Genomic DNA, 20,514 nt, shown 5'->3' on the forward strand with positions numbered 1-20,514 from the left:
TTTAATCAAAATGTGTGACCTAAAATCTTACACCATTAACCTTTTACAATAATTGCATTCCTAACATGTAACAGAATGTGGTATCAAGTAACACTTAAAGACTGTAATCTCTTATTTATTTTTACACTTAAGGGATTTCTGAGATGAATGGTTACGTGGGCAGAAAATTTTAGCTGGAGTGATATCAAAAGTGCAAACATGCATGAGCAGATAGATTATTGCAACATTTTCGCCAGTGGGAACGTGCAATCTATTTCCTCCAACCCCTTCAATTTATATGATCACTGTTAAATCGCATGGGCAGTCAAAATTTTCAATTTAATTGCCACAGCTAACTCTTAATTGACCGGTACTGGAATATAGACTGGTTTTCAACTTCTTGTTCCACTCTAATTGCATAATATTCTACTTAGTTGAAACAATGTTGGAGATGTGACTCCATACTGCCATGGATAATTTTGCTGGAGATCAGAAGGGCCATCCATCTATGTGCCTGTAATTCAGAATGCTTATGAATGCCTTTATCCTATTTTCATTCACGCATTTGATTGTTTAGATGCACACATATTCGCTTCTGTCATCCAAAAGTTCTCTTTTTTTTTCAAATAGTTAATTAAATAGAACATGAAGTTATTTCTGGAAACTTAACCTGTGTCAATGAGGTTTTCAATACTTTATCTTAATATAATGATTTCAAATAATTAGTTTATTTACCACTTATGGTCAAGTTAGCCATCATTTTTGAATAAACACTTCAATTTTCTATCTAGCATTTGCTTTGATAATAGTAAGCAAAAAAAATTGTATAGATAAAAAGAAAAAACTAATTCTAATGACTTCGTGCCAACACCACAATTATCAGGTACTTATCACTAATATTCATTCAAAGACAAAATAGTGAAGTATCCAGAGAAATGACAATACATAACAAGTGTTAATGATGAATGACAAAAGTACTGCATAAGTGGAGACAGCTTTTAACATTCAGATATGGAGAGTGTTAATGTTTTAGGTAAGCTGAATAGCACATCCTTGGATCATCACTGCTCAAACACTTAATTTATGTGGAACAAAAACAGAAGTAGCTGGAAGCGCAGCCGGTCTGGCAGCATCTGTGAAGAAAATAATCAGAGTTAACATGTCGGGTCCAGTGACCCTTCCTCAGAACTAAGGAGTTCCGGGGCACTGGACTCGAAACATTAACTCTGATTTTTACTTCACAGATGCTGCCAGACCTGCTGAGCTTCCAGCTACTTCTGTTTTTGTTCCTGATTTCCAGCATCCACAGTTCTTTCGGTTTTTACTTAATTTATGTAGCCATAAAAGATTCAGAGGAGCAAGAGGTTGAAAATTCTTCAGCGAGTGCTAATTTCTGCTTCCTTATAGTCTGTTCACCATCAATAAACCGGGAGTTTGATAGAATACTTGCATTGACAAGTATAACTTCATCAACATTCAAGAAGCTTGAAACTATTGAAGACAAAGCAATTTACAGCTGACTATTTCCACAGCATGCATAACATCCCTGAGAATGTGCCGGACAAGATGTACCGCTGCAACTTCCCAAGGTTCCTCTCAAACCTGCAACCTCTTTGACATGAAAGGACAAAGGCAGCTAAGTATGGCAACAATAGTTTCTAAGAGGCACCCTGTTCTAACTTCACAAGATTGTTCCAGTTGTTGCAAGATCTTCAAGCTCCATTTTGCACAACACAGTGGGAGTAATATCAAACAACAACTACAGTAGTTCAAGTAGCTGGCTCACCATCATCTTCTTAGGGCAACCAAAATAGGCAGTAAACGATGTTACCAGTGACACCCACGGATAATTTGTGAATAAAAGAATCCTGTAAACAGTGTTAGATATCATTGTGCACTCTTTAGCTTTAGAATATTGGTGATTGGTTACAAAGTTATAACAAAGCAACACATTCATTCCAACTAATGGGCATTAAATGCATGAAACAGGAAATGAAAACACCAATTTAACTAATTTAGGGTAAAAGTTCTACTAAGTAAATTAGAGAACATGACATTTCAACACTCCAAAACAAAATGGTTATTTGTCACAGTTTATCCTTTTATCTCTGCTGCTAAAACTAAAATATAAAGCGAACAATGGAAGGTACAAGATCAGCAAACAAACAACCATGATCCATCCGTATGGTCCCAAACTTTTAAAAGGTTAGGCTGCATGTCTTCCACATCTCACTTACTTTGCCTGCCTTTGTCTACTTCCTGTGTTTTCCTGGCCAATTTGTTCCACATATATGCTGCTGTCCCAGCAAAGAATTTGCATCGTCTGTTCACCTTCATTCTGAAATTAAATTCCTATGTTCTGTGTTAGAAGTTGTAATTATTATCGCAGAATTTCCTGCCTGTCATTTTATTTACGCTCAAAAAGCATAACCCGATCTGAATTTTCTCAGGTGAGTAAATATTAATATACACTTTGAACACGACTACAGGAGAGAAGAAGGGATTTCTTGAACCCTACAGACTCAAGTCCCAGTTCCATGTGATCTGACATTATTGTGACAAAGCTCCTTACAGATATGCTCAGTAGTTCCTTAGAGTAATGATGTACTTAATCATTTACACCACAAAATATTTTGTTTCACAATGAAAACTTCACTCTCTTTAAGAGATACAAAACTTAAGATCCATATGCACCAAGAATTGGAGAAAGGTTCCATGTAAAGACTAAAATATCATTGATATTTTACATATCTAAATATCTAAAATATCAATGCATGCAATTTGACAGCAGAAGCTAACAGTATAGTTGATGTATTTCTGCTCTTAGTTCACATCTTGACCCACTGAGGGTAGAAAGTAATTGACCATACTGAAATGGGAATAAGGAATTCAGAGGACTGGAATAATAGGTAGGTGTGCCCAGGTGGATTCCTGAAATTGGGAAAACTGTGCCAAATTTTGTTGGGGCAGGGAGGAACTTCTGTCTGCTGGTGAAGGCATGTCAGCATATTAATGAGCCACTAAACATCTGAATTTAGTGGTGGATTTAATAGTATGCACAACATTTTCTGTGCCTCCCAAGAATTCTTAGGAAACAAATCTGAATTGTTTTGCATCTTCATGAAGTGGGATCCCTCTTTGGAGGGTGCTAGAAGCTGATTGGGGAACCCAGCATTGTGCAGGGAAGGATGTTGTAAGACACCCTCCTAACCTTGCTTCAAAGCCCCTGCACTCTCCTCTCCAGTGACCCCATCCCCCAAATTGTATCAGTGATAATGGGAACTGCAGATGCTGGAGAATCCAAAAGAACAAAGTGTGGAGCTGGATGAACACAGCAGGCCCAGCAGCATCTCAGGAGCACAAAAGCTGACGTTTCGGGCCTAGACTCTTCATCAGAAAGGGCGATGGGGAGAGGGAACTGGAATAAATAGGGAGAGAGGGTGAGGCGGACCGAAGATGGAGAGAAAAGAAGATAGGTGGAGAGGAGAGTGTAGGTGAGGAGGTAGGGAGGGGATAGGTCAGTCCAGGGAAAACGGACAGGTCAAGGAGGCGGGATGAGGTGGTAGGTAGGAAATGGAGGTGTGGCTTGAGATGGGAGGAAGGGATAGGTGAGAGGAAGAACAGGTTAGGGAAGAGGAGACAGGCTGGGCTGGTTTAGGGATGCAGTGGGGGGAGGGGACGAGCGGGGCTGGTTTTGTGATGCAGTGGAGGGAGGGGGAGAACTGGGCTGGTTTTGGGATGAGGTGGGGGAAGGGGAGATTTTGAAGCTTGTGAAGTCCACATTGATACCATTGGGCTGCAGGGTTCCCAAGCGGAATATGAGTTGCTGTTCTTGGTACTGCAGGAGGCCCATGATGGACATGTCGCCTGAGGAATGGGAGGGGGAGTTAAAATGGTTCGTGACTGGGAGGTGCAGTTGTTTATTGCGAATCGAGCAGAGGTGTTCTGCAAAGCGATCCCCAAACCTCCGCTCGGTTTCCCCAATGTAGAGGAAGCCACACTGGGTGCAATGGATACAATATACCACATTGGCAGATGTGCAGGTGAACATCTGCTTAATATGGAAGGTCATCTTGGGGCCGGGGAGGGGGGTGAGGAAGGAGGTGTGGGGGCAAGTGTAGCACTTCCTGCGGTTGCAGGGGAAGGTGCCGGGTGTGGTGGGGTTGCAGGGGAGTGTGGAGCAGACAAGGGAGTCACGGAGAGAGTGGTCTCTCCGAAAGGCAGACAAGGATGGGGATGGAAAAATGTCTTGGGTGGTGGGTTTGGATTGTAGATGGCGGAAGTGTTGCAAGATGACGCGTTGTATCCGGAGGTTGGTGGGGTGGTATGTGAGAACGAGGGGATCCTCTTGGGGCGGTTGTGGTGGGGGCGGGGTGTGAGGGATGTGTTGCGGGAAATGCGGGAGACGTGGTCAAGGGCGTTCTCAACGACTGCAGGGGGAAAGTTGCAGTCCTACCACTTACCACCTCATCCTGCCTCCTTGACCTGTCCGTCTTCCCTGGACTCACCTATCCCCTCCCTACCTCCTCACCTATACTCTTCTCTCTACCTATCTTCTTTTCTCTCCATCTTTGGTCCGCCTCACCCTCTCTCCCTATTTATTCCAGTTCTCTCTCCCCATCGCCCTCTCTGATGAAGGGTCTAAGCCCGAAACGTCAGCTTTTGTGCTCCCGAGATGCTGCTTGGCCTGCTGTGTTCATCCAGCTCCACACTTTGTTATCCATCCCCCAAATTAACTGGTTTCCAGGCATTCAGTCATAAGCTCCATGGGAGTCCTTTGAGCATTGCAGACAACAGCCATCTCTTCTTGAGACACTGCTGGCTATGGAGGACTGCCAATTTCTGATAGGTCAACTACTTTTGAGGACCCTGGTGTCCTAAATCCCATCAGGACCTCGTGCTGTCCAGTTAAATGCCTGATGAGCATTCAATCTCATCATGCCTTCCTCATAGAAGGCATACAGGGTCCTCCAATCAGTGGGAAGGGTGGATCCATTGTAGGAGGAAAGTTGTGGTCCGAATGTGCATACTTGACAATTTGGTCAATGGAACATGTTAAAATCTGTCAGGGCCACAGAGTGCTAAGGGAAGCTCCATGTTGGAAATGCAATCTGGGGAAATCAAAAGAAAGAAGGAGTTGCACTAACACAGTGATTTTCTACAGTATCTGACAGTTGAAAGACCTTTAGAGTTAATGCAGTAGTTTTCAAAGTATAATCAGTGCTGTAATTTAGTAAAATATGTGTAAAAGAAATTAGAATTTGTGAAACATTCTCTCTTTTCTGCTTAGGCATGAAGGCCATTAATCATTTTTGCTTATTTACTTGAGTTTTAAGGTACTTCTTCCTTTTATCATAACTGACTGACTTTATTGTCTTCAAACTTAACAAAAGGATTTTAACGATAGTTAGAATTTCTGCAGTGATGAGCGGGAGAGTATGGGGTGTTAAGCATAATAATATTTAGAGAAGACTTTTAGAAAATTTGGAGCAGTGGCCCAAAATATCAGTTATCTAATTCCTCTAAGACTTTCCATTTGTCTCCCATCAGGTTTATGATGAAAACTCTGGATGACCCCAGATCAAAAATACTGTTGATTATTTTCTGTGGTTCCCACTCATTGCATTTAAACATTAATATCTACGTGTGGAAAGCATAAAAACATGTTTCAACCATTTTAAAGCTTCACAGTGACAAATCAAGTGCTGTTTCAGCATTTGCTGAAGCTGGATTGGAGGGAAGTGGGTAGTAACGATGATGTTAAACAGAACCTAAGTGAAGTGAACCTAAAGTGGAAGTATGATTCTGACCTCCAAGTTGATTGCTGGCAAAATGGAAATGCTGCTAAATCAAATGAACATGAGGAGAAATGTTCTATTTGGCACGGAATGCACCTCGATACCGAAAATATATTTTAGAAGCTGAACGTCAACAATTTGTGCAAACAAAGATACAATCTAACAACACAAAATATTGAAAAGCATCTTTTGAAATGAACATTCTGGTAATCCATGTACTTCTTGCTAATGCCCCAATTAGTTTCATCATTGGACATGTTGAGAATTCTCAACTCACCTGAAGATTAAAGTCTATCTGCTTTGTTTCTGGTTCCAGAAAACAAATATACTGAAACATAAATACTTAAGTATATATTTTATAAAAAATGTTCTTAGCATTCAAAATAAAATCAATGAATTTTGATTCTGTTCAACATTTTCACTTTGGATAGCTAAATCTCATGATTTATTCTGCCCTCATCAATAATTTATGTTATTGTCCTAATTTTTTTTGGTTTCTGATAATGTAAAGCAAATGTTTTTAACGTGGAGAAGGAGAAATGTAAATATCTGAACAGATCAATAATATATGCTAAAGGGATTACAGCTCAGTGGACTTCAGTCTATGAGTGCATCATCAATGTGACACTTTCATACATCAATTTCTGATGGTCCTGATAGAAGGCCTTTATGTGAAAAGTCAGGAGGTGCTTGAGCCTCAGTAATCCATCAAGTCATTGAGTCTTGATAGAAGCCCTTTGTGTTGAGCATTTGATTGTGTTTGAACCTCAGTAATCTATCAAAACTACAATGAACTGAATCTCAAGAGAAAAGACATACCAGCATAATTACTTTTCTCAATGGTCCCGACCCTCCAATCCACAATAGCAGTCCTCATTTAATCTTTGTATGTCAAGTTGAAAGGGACTGTTAGTAACTTGGCCTGTAACAACCATGAACCAAATTTAGTAAACACAAATAACAATTTCATTTCACCTGGAATTACTATTACCAAAGAGTTTTAGGAAGTTCCTAATTTAATTTCTGTTGAAGAATGGCAGCAATCCCTGAAAATAAAACAACAATTGAATTCGGTATTGGGTGAAGTTATGGCACATGGTTTGACAAGAGGGGTGGGTGATGGCATTGTAATCTTGTCTCTAGTTTAGTAATCAAGAGACCCAGTGGAGAAATGGTGGGTCAAATGGCTTCAGTCTGTCCCATGACACTTCAGTCATTCTGCAATGTTCTGGGGAACTGAATCAAATCCCACCTTACAGTTGAGTCCATTTTTTTTAAAGCCTTACGATGACTGTGTAACTGTTGTTGATTGTTTAAGAAACCAACTGGTTCACTAGTGTCCTGAACTGCCATTCTTACCTGGTCTATGTACATGTAGCTGCAATGAACCTCTAAGTGCCCTCTAAATTATGTAGAATGCCACTCAATTGTACAAACTGCTGGAAGGGAATAAAAAGCTTGAACAGGCTTTCACCAGAACAGCAATGGCAGACATATTCCTGACAACTCAGGAAAGTCATCTATATTAATGTCTGGGGACTAGTGCCAGGTTGGGAGAACTGTGATACAGACTGATCAAGCAACAGCCTTAGAGTTGTTGCCACAGAATTATACCTTACAAATAACATTGCAAACTGTACCAATCCTATCGCAATTCTCACTAGGAGGAGAAACCCACCAGAATTGGCAGTAAAATGACTTTGGAAGTGAGTTGCCCCAGAAGTCCCAAACACCGACTTCAGCCCATGAAATCTCTCAGGGCATCAGGTCAAACTTTGGCAAAGAAACTTCCTGCAAATTACCTCATATTTCATTTGCTTGGCTGAAAATCTTAACTTTTTCATTCAGAGGAATATCATAACTGCTGAGCCAAACTACAGCAATGGCTAGAGAATGGCAGCTAAATTTTAATAGAGCCATAAGTTGAGAAGAATAAACACGCATAGATGACAGTTAATTTCCATATTGAAATAAATTGTTAGCTGATTTGTTGTTAAACATGATCAACTAATGTAGAGCAGCAATCAACAAAGCCAATGATATTTTACAAGATTCAAACAAACCTGTAGAAAATAGGATGCAAGAAGTGAAACCCTCTGGTCAGGATGCATCATGAAGACGACACACAGCTATGGTCATTAACTAACAAGTGAACGTGAAATGAGGTCAGAACTATTGCACCTACATAATAAACCTGATGCCAATTGGAAAATAATTTTAAACTGGCTACACAGGCAGGTATCCCAACAGATCAGGTCAAGCATGGGTTTTATATTCTGCCCAACTCAATTAAATGGAAAATAAAAATGAATGAGTCACAAAAAGTGTTGTGGCCAGTTTTCTATTCATTCACCTGTGGAATGCAGGTATCACTGGCTGGCCAGCACTTCGCTTGATCCTAGTTGCCCTTGAGAAGGTAGTGGTCAGCTGCCTTTTGAACTGCTGCAATCCATGTGCTATTAGGAGAACCATCATATCGTTAGTGAAGGAGTTTGAGGATTTTGACCCAGCAACACTGAAGGAATGACAATACATTTTCAATTCAGGTTGGTGGCTGTTGTTGGAGGAGAACTTCCAGGCGATCATGTCCTCATGTATCCTGTACCCTTGTCTTTTTAGGTGCAAGTGGTTGTGGATTTGGAAGGTCCTATCGAGGGATTTTAGGTGAATTTCGTCAATGCATCTTACAGATAGTACACATTGCTGCTTCTGAGTGTCAGTAGTGGAGGGAGTGGATGCTTGTGGATGTAATGTAAGTCAAGTAAGCTGCTTTGTTCTGCGTGGTGTCAAGCTTTGTGAGACTTTTGGGAGTTGCATCCACCCAGACAAGTGGGGAGTTATGCATCACACTCCTGACTTGTATATTTTACATGGTTGACAGGCTTTGGGGAGGCAGGAAATGAATTACTCACCACAGTATTCCTAGCTTCTCACCTGCTCTTGTAGCAATATTATTTTTAGGGTGAGTTCAATTGATTTTCTACTCAATGGCTATCCCAGAATATTGATTATGGGGGATTCAGTTCATTGCCTGTTATTTTTGTGGTGCAAAAGTTACTTGTCAATGGTCAAGCCATGCCTAGACATCGTCCAGGACTTATTGCGTTTGTTCATGGCCTGCTTCAATAACTGAAGAGTCGTGAATGGTGATGAACATTGTGCAATCGGCAGTGAGCATCCTACTTCTGACCTTATGATGGAGGGAAGGTCATTGATGAAGCAGCTGAAAATGTTTGGGCCTAGGACATTACGTGAAGACCTGCTACTGAGATGTCCTGGAACTGAAATGATGGAGATCCAGCAAGCACAACCACCTTCCTATGTGCAGGGTATGACTCTAATCAGCAGAGAGTTTGCCTTGATTTCCATTTAGATCTTGACTGGCTTGATCAGTAGTGCTGCTGCCGAGTCATTCATGGTGGTGGAAGTTGAAATCCCCCATCCAGAGTGCATGTTGTGCGCTTACCATGCTCAGTTCTTCCTCCAAGTGTTGTTCAACATGGAGGAGCACTGATTCATCAGTCAAGAGAGGACAGTATATAGTAACCAGCAGGAGGTTTCCCTGCCCATGTTTAACCTGAAGCCATGAGATTTTATGGAGTTCAGTGTCAATGTTGAGCGCTCCTAGGGCAACTCCCTCTTGACTGCATATCATTGTGCCATCTTCTCTGCTGGTAGGACACGATATACCCAAGGACAGTGATGCTAGTCTCTGGGATGTTGCCTGTAAAGTATAATTCCATGATTATGACTATGTCAGGCAGTTGCTTGACCAGTCTGTGAAACGGATTTCCCTATTCTGGTACTAGTGCCCAGCTGTTAGTGAGGAGGACTTTAAAAGGTTAAAAGGGTTTCCTGGCTTTGTTTTTGGGATGCCTAGATTGATGTCAGTTTATTATCTGATTTTGTAGAATTCACGGCAATTAATACAACTGAATGGATTATTTCAGAGGGCAGTTGAGAGTCAACCACAGTGCGATCGAACAGGTCAGATCAGGTGAGGATGACAGATTTCCTTCCCTGGAAGACGTTAGTGAGCCAAATGGGTTTATGGTCATCAGTAGATGCTTAATTTTTTTTATTGAGTTCAAATTCCAGTATCTACTGTGGCAGGATTCTGGGCCCCCAAAGAGCAGGTTAGAATAAATCCATTGATATTTAAAGTATTTGAGAAGATTTGTAGCTTGGGTTGTGGATGTGGTTCTAGACTTGTGCGCCGAGGTGGTGTATTTGATGGCAGACGTTTTGTCACCCTGCTAGATAACATCATCAGTGTGTCTCCGGTGAAGCATTAGTGTTCTGTCCCGCTTGTTATTTATATGCCTCAGTTTGCTGGGGTGGTTGTCATCACTTCCAGTTCCATTTATCAGTGGTTTGCATATCGTTTCCAGTTCAATGTGTTTGGTGATGGAGTGCTGAATGGAAAGCCAGGCCTCCACAAATTCTCTGGCATGTCCCTGTTTGGCTTGTGCTATTATGGATCTGTTGTCCCAGTTGAATTTGTGTCCTGGTCCATGTGTATCATGGCCAGTGAGAATTGGTTGTGTCTCTCAGTGGCTACTGGGGTTCGTGCATCCTTTTTGTCTGTTTTATTCCAGTTAGGCCTATGCAATGTTTCTCACAGTCCTTGCATGGTATTTTGTATATTGCATTAGTTTTATTGGTTGTAGGTATGGGATCTTTTATGTTAGTCAGTAGCTGTCGTCAGATGGTTGTTGGTTTGTGGGCTACCCTGATACCTAGGAGTCTGAGTAGTCTTGTGGTCATCTCTGATATGTCCATTTATAAATGGAGCTTCATCAGGATATTATTCAAACGAGCCACAACACACTGCAGCAGCTCAGAATTGCGCAAAGCCGAACAGGAGCAGTTATACAGAGTTTTAAAAGGAATGGATACCCAAAAAGCACAGTCTGCTGTTACTTCCACGACAGACCACAACAAGACGACAAAACATGGCCAGGCGACACTAGTCACCCTACTGTTTGTCAGAGACATTTCAGAGATGACCACAAGACTACTCAGACCCCTAGGTATCAGGGTAGCCCACAAACCAACAACCACCCTACGACAGCTACTGACGAAAGTAAAGATCCCCCAACCCACAGACAATAGAAATAATGTAATATCCAAATACCATGCAATGTTTGTGAGAAACATTACATAGGCCAAACTGGAAAAAAAATCAGCAAGAAGGAGAGATGAACATCAACTAGCCACCAAGAGACACCATCAATTCTCACTGGTCTCAGTACATACAGACAAAGAAGGGTACGCATTTGACTGGGTCAACACATCCATAGTAGCACAGGCCAAACAGAGACATTACAGGGAATTCCTGGAGGCCTGGCGTTCCAACCGGAATTCCAACAACAAACACATTGAACTAGATTTGATATACAAACCACTGAATAACAGAACTGGAAGCAATACCATCTACCCCAGCAAACTGAGGCAGATAAATAACAAGCAGAATGGAACACCAATGCTGCGTTGGAGGCACACTGACTTTATTACCTAGCAAGGTGACTAAGCGTCTGCAATTAAACACACTGGCTCGGCAAGTAAGTCGACAACCTCATCCATTGATACTTGCATGACAGAATGATGTGTGACTAGTAAATAACATGAAGACCCCATTTCTGCACTAATCCTTGTTGGTGATAGAGATGTACATGTCTATGAATCTATACTTTCAGCTGTCAGCATCAGTAGTTTTTCCTCTGTTCAGTGGCCTCAAACCACCCTTAATATTATGAGGTGTCAGATATACAAGAAGAACACAACAACAAGCAACTCTTTCAGTAATTTACCAAAAGATTGTTCATGTCTGAAACAACGAGGATGAAAAATTTTAGATTTCTTGAAGAAATGTCATTAAATGTTCTGAAAATAGTTGCTAATATTTCACCATGGAATACCAATAAAGGCATACCTCTGCTTCCCACCCCACCCCACTCTGTCATCCACCAGCCCCCATCTTCATACCTCCATTTCACATGCACAGACACACACAGTTAAATATTCCTGTTACTCCAGGTTTGGGTAGGAAATGTGGATGACTGGCATGAGGTCTTTGTCCAAAATGACAGCAATTCCCAGTTAGAAGAGGCTGGTTATTGATGTGGGATTATTGATTGGAATAATACTGCTGCAGTAAATCCATGAGGCTGCACCATGATTAACTTTGTGACCAATGACATCTCAAACTGCAAAATCAAGTGTTACTTGTATGATCAAAGTAGGTCACCAATCCTTGCAACATTGCTTCAATGGAAGCTACCTGATTTAGCCAAGCAATTCAGTATCTGTAGCTACGCTATTCAAAGCACCCAGAACAAAGGAAAAAAAAACTGCCACAATCTTTGGCTCGGAAAGGATGCAAGATGATGACTTGCCTTTAAGATTGGTTGTCTTACTGTAGTGAATATTCAGGAGATTAGCTAGTTAGAGATCCACTGAGGTAATTTAAAGATGGAAAGGAATTATCTTGGAAACTCCTCTCTAAAACATCCCTCTTGATGTAAGGAGCCAGAGGAAAAACCAGAGAATTATAATGTGGACAAGATGGGAAAGAGACCTCAGAGACCTCAGTGACCGCGCTGACCTCAGCTTAGAGCTTCGTGAACGGGATGTGCTGCAGGGATCTGTTCTGGGACCTCTGCTCTTTGTGACCTTTATAAATGACTTGGGCATGGAAGTGGAAGGGTGGGTTAGTCAGTTTGCCAATGGCATGAAGGTTGGTGGAGTTGTGGACAGTGTGGAGGGCTGTTGTAGGGTGCAACAGGACATTGACAGGATGTAGAGCAGGGCAAAGAAGTGGCAGGTGGAATTTAACCCAGAAAAGTGTAAGGTGATTTATTTTGGAAGGTTGAATTTGCATGCAGAATACAAGGTTAATGGCAGGATTCTTGGCAGTGTGGAGGAACAGCGGGATCTTGGGGGTCCATCTGCATAGAGGTGACCCAAGTTGATAGGGTTGTAAAGAAGGCATATGGTGTGTTGTCTTTTTCATTGAAGCGAAGAAGGATGAGAGGTAACTTGATAGAGGTTTACAAGATGATGAGAAGAATAGAGAGGGTGGATAGTCAGAGACTTTTTTCCAAGGGCGGAAATGACTTTTACAAGGGGACATAATTTTAAGGCGATTGGAGGAAGGCATGGGGGAGATGTCAGAGTTAGGTTCTCTACACAGAGAATGCTGGGGTGCCTGGAATGCACTGCTGGCGGTGGTAGCGGAATCAGATACATTAGGGACCTTTAAGCAACTCTTGGATAGGCAGATGGAGGATAGTGAAATGTAGGATATGTAGGGTAGATTGATCTTAGTAGAATAATAGGTCAGCGCAACATTGTGGGCTGAAGGACCTGTACTGTGCTGTTCTGTTCTATGTTCTATGTTAAGAATCTTATCTGAGCTGCTTTCCATTCTATTTTCATTCCCTGATCCAACAATTAGCCAGGGTCCACCAATGACTAGACAATAATTATGAGTCTTTATGAGAGGAGAATGTGTGAAATGAGGATTTTTTTTCAAAAAATCCCGCAGTAACTTGCAATCGCAAAAGCACATGTATTTTCCTGAGCTTAGATACACTGTAAATAATGAATATCTGAATGGCTAATCAACGTACAGCCAGAATATTGGGTTAGTAATGAGAAAAACAGCCAACTTACTGTCATATAGTACAACATAAGCCAATTCTGCTTGTGAATATTTGATGGAAAAAGACAGAATTATGCTCAACAGGAAAAGCTGGCTCTCCTGTAAGGTGAATTGATGTGGCAGTGAAGGATGCCAATTTGTATTTGAGTGCCCTCCTTCAACGTTCAGAGCCAAAGTATGAAAAGGCAGAACGCAGTGGGTATGGAACAAGTGGCAAACATAATTATTTGGATCCAGCAGACTTGGAAGGAGATTTGTCAGAAGGTGTCAGACCGGAAGTAATGTGCATAGTGAGTAATGAATATGATTAACACCAGGTTGCTTTATGTGGTTTTCCAATTTAACAGTTGTTTGCTTGAATAGCTTTACATACAATATGCTTAACCTAAATTAAGCCAGCAGAATGAACAATAAGGAAATGAATGAATATTGTGGTGAAGTAATATAGTGCGCTAAATATATAAAACATGTAAACCTACCAAAAGGAAAGATTAACATCTGCCAAATATTATGTAAGTATTTAATCAACATTTGAAAGCATTCAGTACAAGTTCTAGGCTCAGAAAATCTGTCTTTAAATTGTATTGCACTGTGCTATAGTCATGTAACATGGCCTGTCTCCTACACACTGCTAATGAAGGAGAATTTTCTGAATTGACATCTTAAGCGATGTGTTTTGTGTGAAAGTATGGACAAATTTAAACATGCAACCTTCCTTCTGAAAACTGGATGTCATGCCAATGTGCCATCTTTGGGGTCTCAGAAAATCAGGGATTTTCTATTGTTTTTTCCTTCACCTTTTATGCCAAAGGAGCAGAAAGTTTAAGTCAATCGTAGCGATGGAAAGCCTTGACACAGCATTCAATATCACTGTTGTGGAAGGCCACTCAACAAAGAGCACTATTTTGTTTGAATTGAAAGGTATCAAGGAGGAAGTGCAACATGAGCCACACATGGTGAATAGGGAAAAGGCCATGGATTTGGGCTAAATAAGAGCTGGCTGTTGCTGGCATGAACATAATGTGTCACTGAGCCAGCTGAGTCGCACTTACTGGAAGATGTTATTTGAACAGGAATGTGCAAGAAACCATAGATTTCTATCTCACTGCATTCTAATGTATGAGTTCATTTAACAAGAATATCTAAATAGGCTTCTGCGACGACTGCAAAACATTGGTCATCCTTAAATTAGCTGATTGTTCTGAGGTCTCCTGCAGTTGCTTTAAATTGATGCAAGGACATAAAGGCGTCATGTTGTTGCCATGGTTTGAGTTTTCCAAACATCATTTCTCTTTCTACAATTGCAGTAAACTCCACATAAACAAATTTTGCCCTTGTAACCTTTAGTTCATTTTCATGGTTGATATACCAGGGCTAGCAATTAACAGTGACAGGGACTTTAGGATTTGAACTGTGTGCTTATTACAGCCTGTTTAAAAGTTTGCATGGGTGGCTACTAAACAGAACTGATCACCAGTTTGATGAGTCTGTGACAATGCACAATTATCAAACAGCTTTATGTTTATCCAAAATTGCTATTTGAGCCTAAAGGTTAGAATGGGCTGCCCTCCGATGTCACGGGCTCAATGAACAGAAATGTTTTCCTTATCTACAATGACGAGTTGGTCTGTGATCACTAACATTACATGGGACCAGATTTTCTTCCTTGACACATGCAGCAAGAGTTAGGAAATTTTCCTATCTGGTCCATTCACCTTGGGAGCAAGTACATAAAATTCTTCACGACCAGAAGATTGTATGGCTGCAGTAAGGAGAGATGACCCCAGTGCGAGTTGAGAAGCTGCTTCAGGTATTGTCGATTTTGGGGGTGGGCTATTTAGAGCTTTTGTATAGCTTCCAAAGACACCCTGGCGCAGTACCCAAAACACTATTCATATAATACTCCCACCAACATTCAAGTATGTAACACATCAGTAGGTTTAAGTCAGATATAACTTCAGTTTTTAGAGTAGAACTGCAGGTAGCTTCTTCCTGGAGCTATCATACACCAGTTTAAAGGTGCTCACCTTTAAGTAACCTCCAGAGTTGTTCTGGAACTTACATTAACTGTTCGCTCTAAGGTAATTTCACTCACTATATATATCCTTCTTTCTTAGCAGAATTTCATAGGACTGCTCAAAACTCTGAAGTAAAATTGAAACAGTCTTACTCTTTAAGCTGTGGATCTTTCACCTAAGCTTAAAAAAACCAGCTCCTAAAGTCTCTACCAAACCTTGAGACCCACTTATTTGCTTCTCTGGCTGACAAATCAATCTAAGGTAAAGGAAAAAAAAACATTATTGAGGCACAAAACACTTTCATTCTAAAACCTGGCCTCAAAACCATTCTAAACTAAATCACTGTGGCTACGAAACTACTTACAAATTCAGAGACAATAAGGTGTAGAGTTGGATGAACACAGCAGGCCCAGCAGCATCAGAGGAGCAGGAAAGCTGACATTTCGGGTCTAGACCCTTCTTCAGAATAATGCACATATTTGTTTACATCACAGCACGCATTGCCACTAATTACATAGACTTAGAAATCATCCGGAGCCAAATGAGAATGCAACAACTCAAGCACTGTTCACCTCCTCCCATGATCAGTTCTTTGCATCCTAATAGGTGGAGCTTCTTTCATGATGTCATACCTTTCAGCTACTAACTGTTCTGCACAACATAAGTAAAATCCACTTTCTTCCCTGCTTAGCATTGAGAGGGACTTTTTGAAAAAATCAAAATTATTTCTGTACATTTTACAATCTCTTCTGCTGAGCAATCATAATTAAATCAGAAATATCATGGCATGGCAGTACAAGCAAGAACTTTGCAACATGTTCCAACATTAGAAACCATTCCACAACTGCCAATACCATTTTAGTTTACCTCCCATTTTGTGTTACCTCCCTAAGCTCACCAAATACAAATGCAGTGTATGTGTAGCTGTGCTGCTATTTCGTAAATATAGTTTGGTGGCACAGAATTTTGTTGATATGTTTCGGGATACAAGCTGAGCTGTTCATGTAGATTGACTAACAGCAGCATTGTTAGCAAATATTGTCCAAAGAAGTGTCCTGAAGAATTGCATTATCTTGTCTGATATTTTTGATATTGAGTACATGCTTGTTAGTTATAGGTTAATAGGTGGACAGTATATTATGGTTTGTCCTCACAAGAGACACATTTTGTCCTACACAACCTATCAACTAAAAGACTCTATGAAGTAATCTGGGGTATTGGCTTACAAGGTGAATGATGAACACTTTTAGCAATGAAATATGTACTGGAAATGGTATAAGACATCACCATATGTTCCAAAACTAGCAGAAAATATGTTAAAAGACCATATGGTTCAGACTGAATGTCACTAATTAGTTGCTACTGAGACTGGAATCACACAGATGCAAAATGAATTCATTAGCTGAATGAATACAGGATTAGAATACTTGATTTCTCACAATAACTTTAAATCAGTTTCAAAACAATACAAATATTGAAATCATGATAATTTTCTTAATCATATACATCCATGAATCAAAGCTTAGGCTTATGAAAACTCCAGCCTGATTGAAAAGGCAAGAAAAAGATTGCAGTTAAGGTTTGCATTTTCCTTACATTTTAAACAGCTACAAAAGGCAAGTAAAACAGTATTTGGACAATTAACCTGAGTAGCCAAAATGGATTGCAAGATTTCAAGGGCATTGAGACCCTTGAAAATCCTTAGAAACTTTTCCCACACTGCCAATGCAGACAAACTTGTGAAGGGGTTATTTTGCTGAAAGAATTGCAAGTGGCACCACATGGATTCCATGCTGTTTGATTGTAATTGCAGACATGTTCAGGACTAATTGATATCCACAATGATTTTAATAAACCTGCTGGTGCTAAAATAGATACCTGAATTTTTTAACTCACAAGCACTGATTAAAAATTATCTTCATGGAGTTGTAAATGTAACTTTCCTCACCCACCACCAAAATGCATGCACTCTGCTGGCTGGAACGCAAGCCAAAGTTGAATGGTGTTTTGGGGCCTGGAAGCCCAGGGTCTTAGAGAAGGAACTGGAAGCCCTGGTGGAGTTCTAGAGAAGGAGAAATATCCTATAGTCAAAGATTCAGTTAAGGTGGTGATTGTGGGTTGATTTAATCTATGATGTGGCGGCCAGGAATCCTGGCCATAACAGATAACTCCCTTAGTCAAAGATGTTTAACAATAGATACAAACAGGTAAGATTTATTTCACAAATGCAATGCTCAAGAGCTTCATTGTCAAAAATAACTTGCACAGACACTGCACTCAACTCAGAAACATCTTGCACCTCTTTGGCTATGTGAGACAACAAAATTTCATTCCATGACAAAATAATACATGAAAACCAGACTGAGGAGAGAAGCCACACAGTCATGATATCATTTATCTTTAGAATGCTTTGCTGGTGATAATTTGGAGGCTAGTGGGAGTGATTATCACTAGTTGCGGAGCAGGTGGTGAATTGCAACAGGCAATTCCAACTTTCATATATATCCTAAACTATTCCTGATCCCTAAATTCCAATCTGTCCTCATTCAAAATCTCCTATTTACCATCACATAAATCTCCCTTTAGTTGCCTCATGTTCTGTATCCTATTCTCTCTAGCTTTGTCATGATAGATACTTGGGAGTAGACTCCACCTTAAGTCACCTGCCCCACACACGAAATAAATGTTTGGTGTGATTGATTGAAGTTTGCAGGAAATGAAATTCAAGGCTGAAATAGACATCAGTAAACAGTAATGGAATCAAAGGTTATGGACAGGAAATTGGAGTAGAGGATTATTGAGTCCGCCATGATTTCATCGAATGGTGGAGTAGGCTCAGCGCGTTGAAATGGCTACTTCTGCTCTTGCATCTTATGGTTCGATAGTTTTATAGTGGGGGGGTGGTTAGCTGCCATGGTGACTCCAGATATTTGAGTTGAAAGGAACGTGCAGAACATCTGTGATAACCAAGGACCTGATCTACTATTGATGGTTGGGTTGGCTGACCAGACAGAGCAGTGTGGAAATCATGCTGCATCAGCCTGCTGTCCTCTGTCTGAATATCAACATCATTGCTTCTGACTCCTGCCACTTTATCATTTGAAGCATGGGGATCATGGTAATAAAACACAATCTTAGCCACAGGTTAGAAATTCTGGTTTTTAAATATCCTTTTCCTCAGCTACACTCCAACCATAAAACTAAAGAACCATAAGATGAAAGAGCAGAAGTAGCCTTTCCAACCCTCAGTCTAAATTTTAGCTTCACATTGGGACTGAGAATGAATTTTGTTCTCTATATCCACCTTTCTTTAGATGCTCCTATAAAATGGGAGCTACTCCACAATTTTCCAAAGTTCTGTCATTGATTTTAATCAATGTGGGAAGATTTTGTGCTGTGGGAGCTGTGGAAGATGATTGTAATTTTCTGGGTGCTTAGTGAAAGGTTAATTTTACTCATACACTTCAGTGAAAGAGTCAATAATAACCTGGAGCTCAGTTTCTCAGTGAGGACATACTCAACCATCATCTTTAAAATGGAATTCAATGGCTGAAGTTGAAATGAATTTGGTTTTGGATTGAGATGGTATAATTTAAACAGTTTTCTATCTGTCAAGTTGATCTCTGCGCCTATGATCAATTCGCAGGAGTATTGCAGTGTCATGACCAGTACAGACTCATCTTATTATAAACTTTCAGTGACTAACTTTAACAACTGGACATGAAAGAGCTGTTAAGATGGCTGCTGCAAATTGAATTACCATTTGCACTTGGACTGCGCATGGTATTATGTTTCTAACAAAGCAACTAATTCAATATGGTGTCAGGTAAGGGTGCATCATCATCATCATCTATAAAATTCACTGCGCTCATTGTTTAAAGATGAGCTAATAGGTAATGCACTGCATGTTTCCATATTTTGTAATTGATAAAAGTGAATGTTGCAATTCAAATCCCTTTATTCATTTTCTGAAGAAGGGTCTAGACCCAAAATATCAGCCTTCCTGCTCCTTTGATGCTGGTTGGCCTGCTGTGTTCATCCAGCTCTACACCTTGCTATCCCTTTATTCATTCACAGGATAAGAGCGTCACTAGTTAGGCAGCATTTATTGCACATCCCTAAATGCCCAGAGGGCAGTTAAGAGTCAACCACATTGCTGTGGGTCTGGAGTCACATGTAGGCCTGACCAGGTAAGGACGGCAGTTTCCTTCCCTAAAGGACAATAGTGAACCAGATGGGTTTTTCCGACAATTGTCAATGGATTCATAGTCATCATTGGATTCCTACTCCCACACATTTATTGAGTTCAAATTCCATCATCTGCCACAGCAGGATTTGAACATGGGTCCCCAGAACATTATCTGCATCTCTGGGTTAACAGTCCAGTGATAATACCACTAGGCCATTGTCTCCCCCTTCAAATGTGGTAGATGAAAGTGAACTGCCATTGTCAACTTATAACGGCCCTCAGCTCCAAACTAAACTGGTAGATTTCAGTAGTGTTAACATGGATGGGGAATCAACGCGAAACTAACACCCCAGCTGTTAAAGTTACAACACAAATGAAAAAAAGATTATTTAACAACTACTCTTCAATATAACAGCATATTACCCTTGGCAAAAACAAATTCAGCAAAACAAATTTCCTCAGTTGCGATCTCCTCTAGTCTATTAGAATGAGCATTGACAGAACAAATTTCGAAGCAGAGAGAGAATGCAAGCTTTTCCAGCAGCAAAGAGAGAATTGTTTCTAGCAGCTTCAACTCTAAAACCCCAAACTCACCAACTGAAACCAAAACTAAAACCCTGGGTCTGTGTGAGCCTGACTCCAACCAGTCATGCTTCTTTTGCCTAATTTAAAAAAAAACAAAGATATTTACTCTGCTTTCCATAGTGCAGATATGTCAGCACAAGGTTTACAACACCTCTCCACCAAAAAATAGACAGAATAAATCTATCTTAAAGGCACATAATGTCTCAAAAGTCATTGTAGAGAATGCACAAGTCTCATCTGCCTGGCCATGCAAAAATACCTCTCCCCTGTATACAGCAG

The sequence above is a fragment of the Stegostoma tigrinum genome, chromosome 1, assembly GCF_030684315.1.
Source record: "Stegostoma tigrinum isolate sSteTig4 chromosome 1, sSteTig4.hap1, whole genome shotgun sequence".
Lineage (NCBI taxonomy): Eukaryota > Metazoa > Chordata > Chondrichthyes > Orectolobiformes > Stegostomatidae > Stegostoma > Stegostoma tigrinum.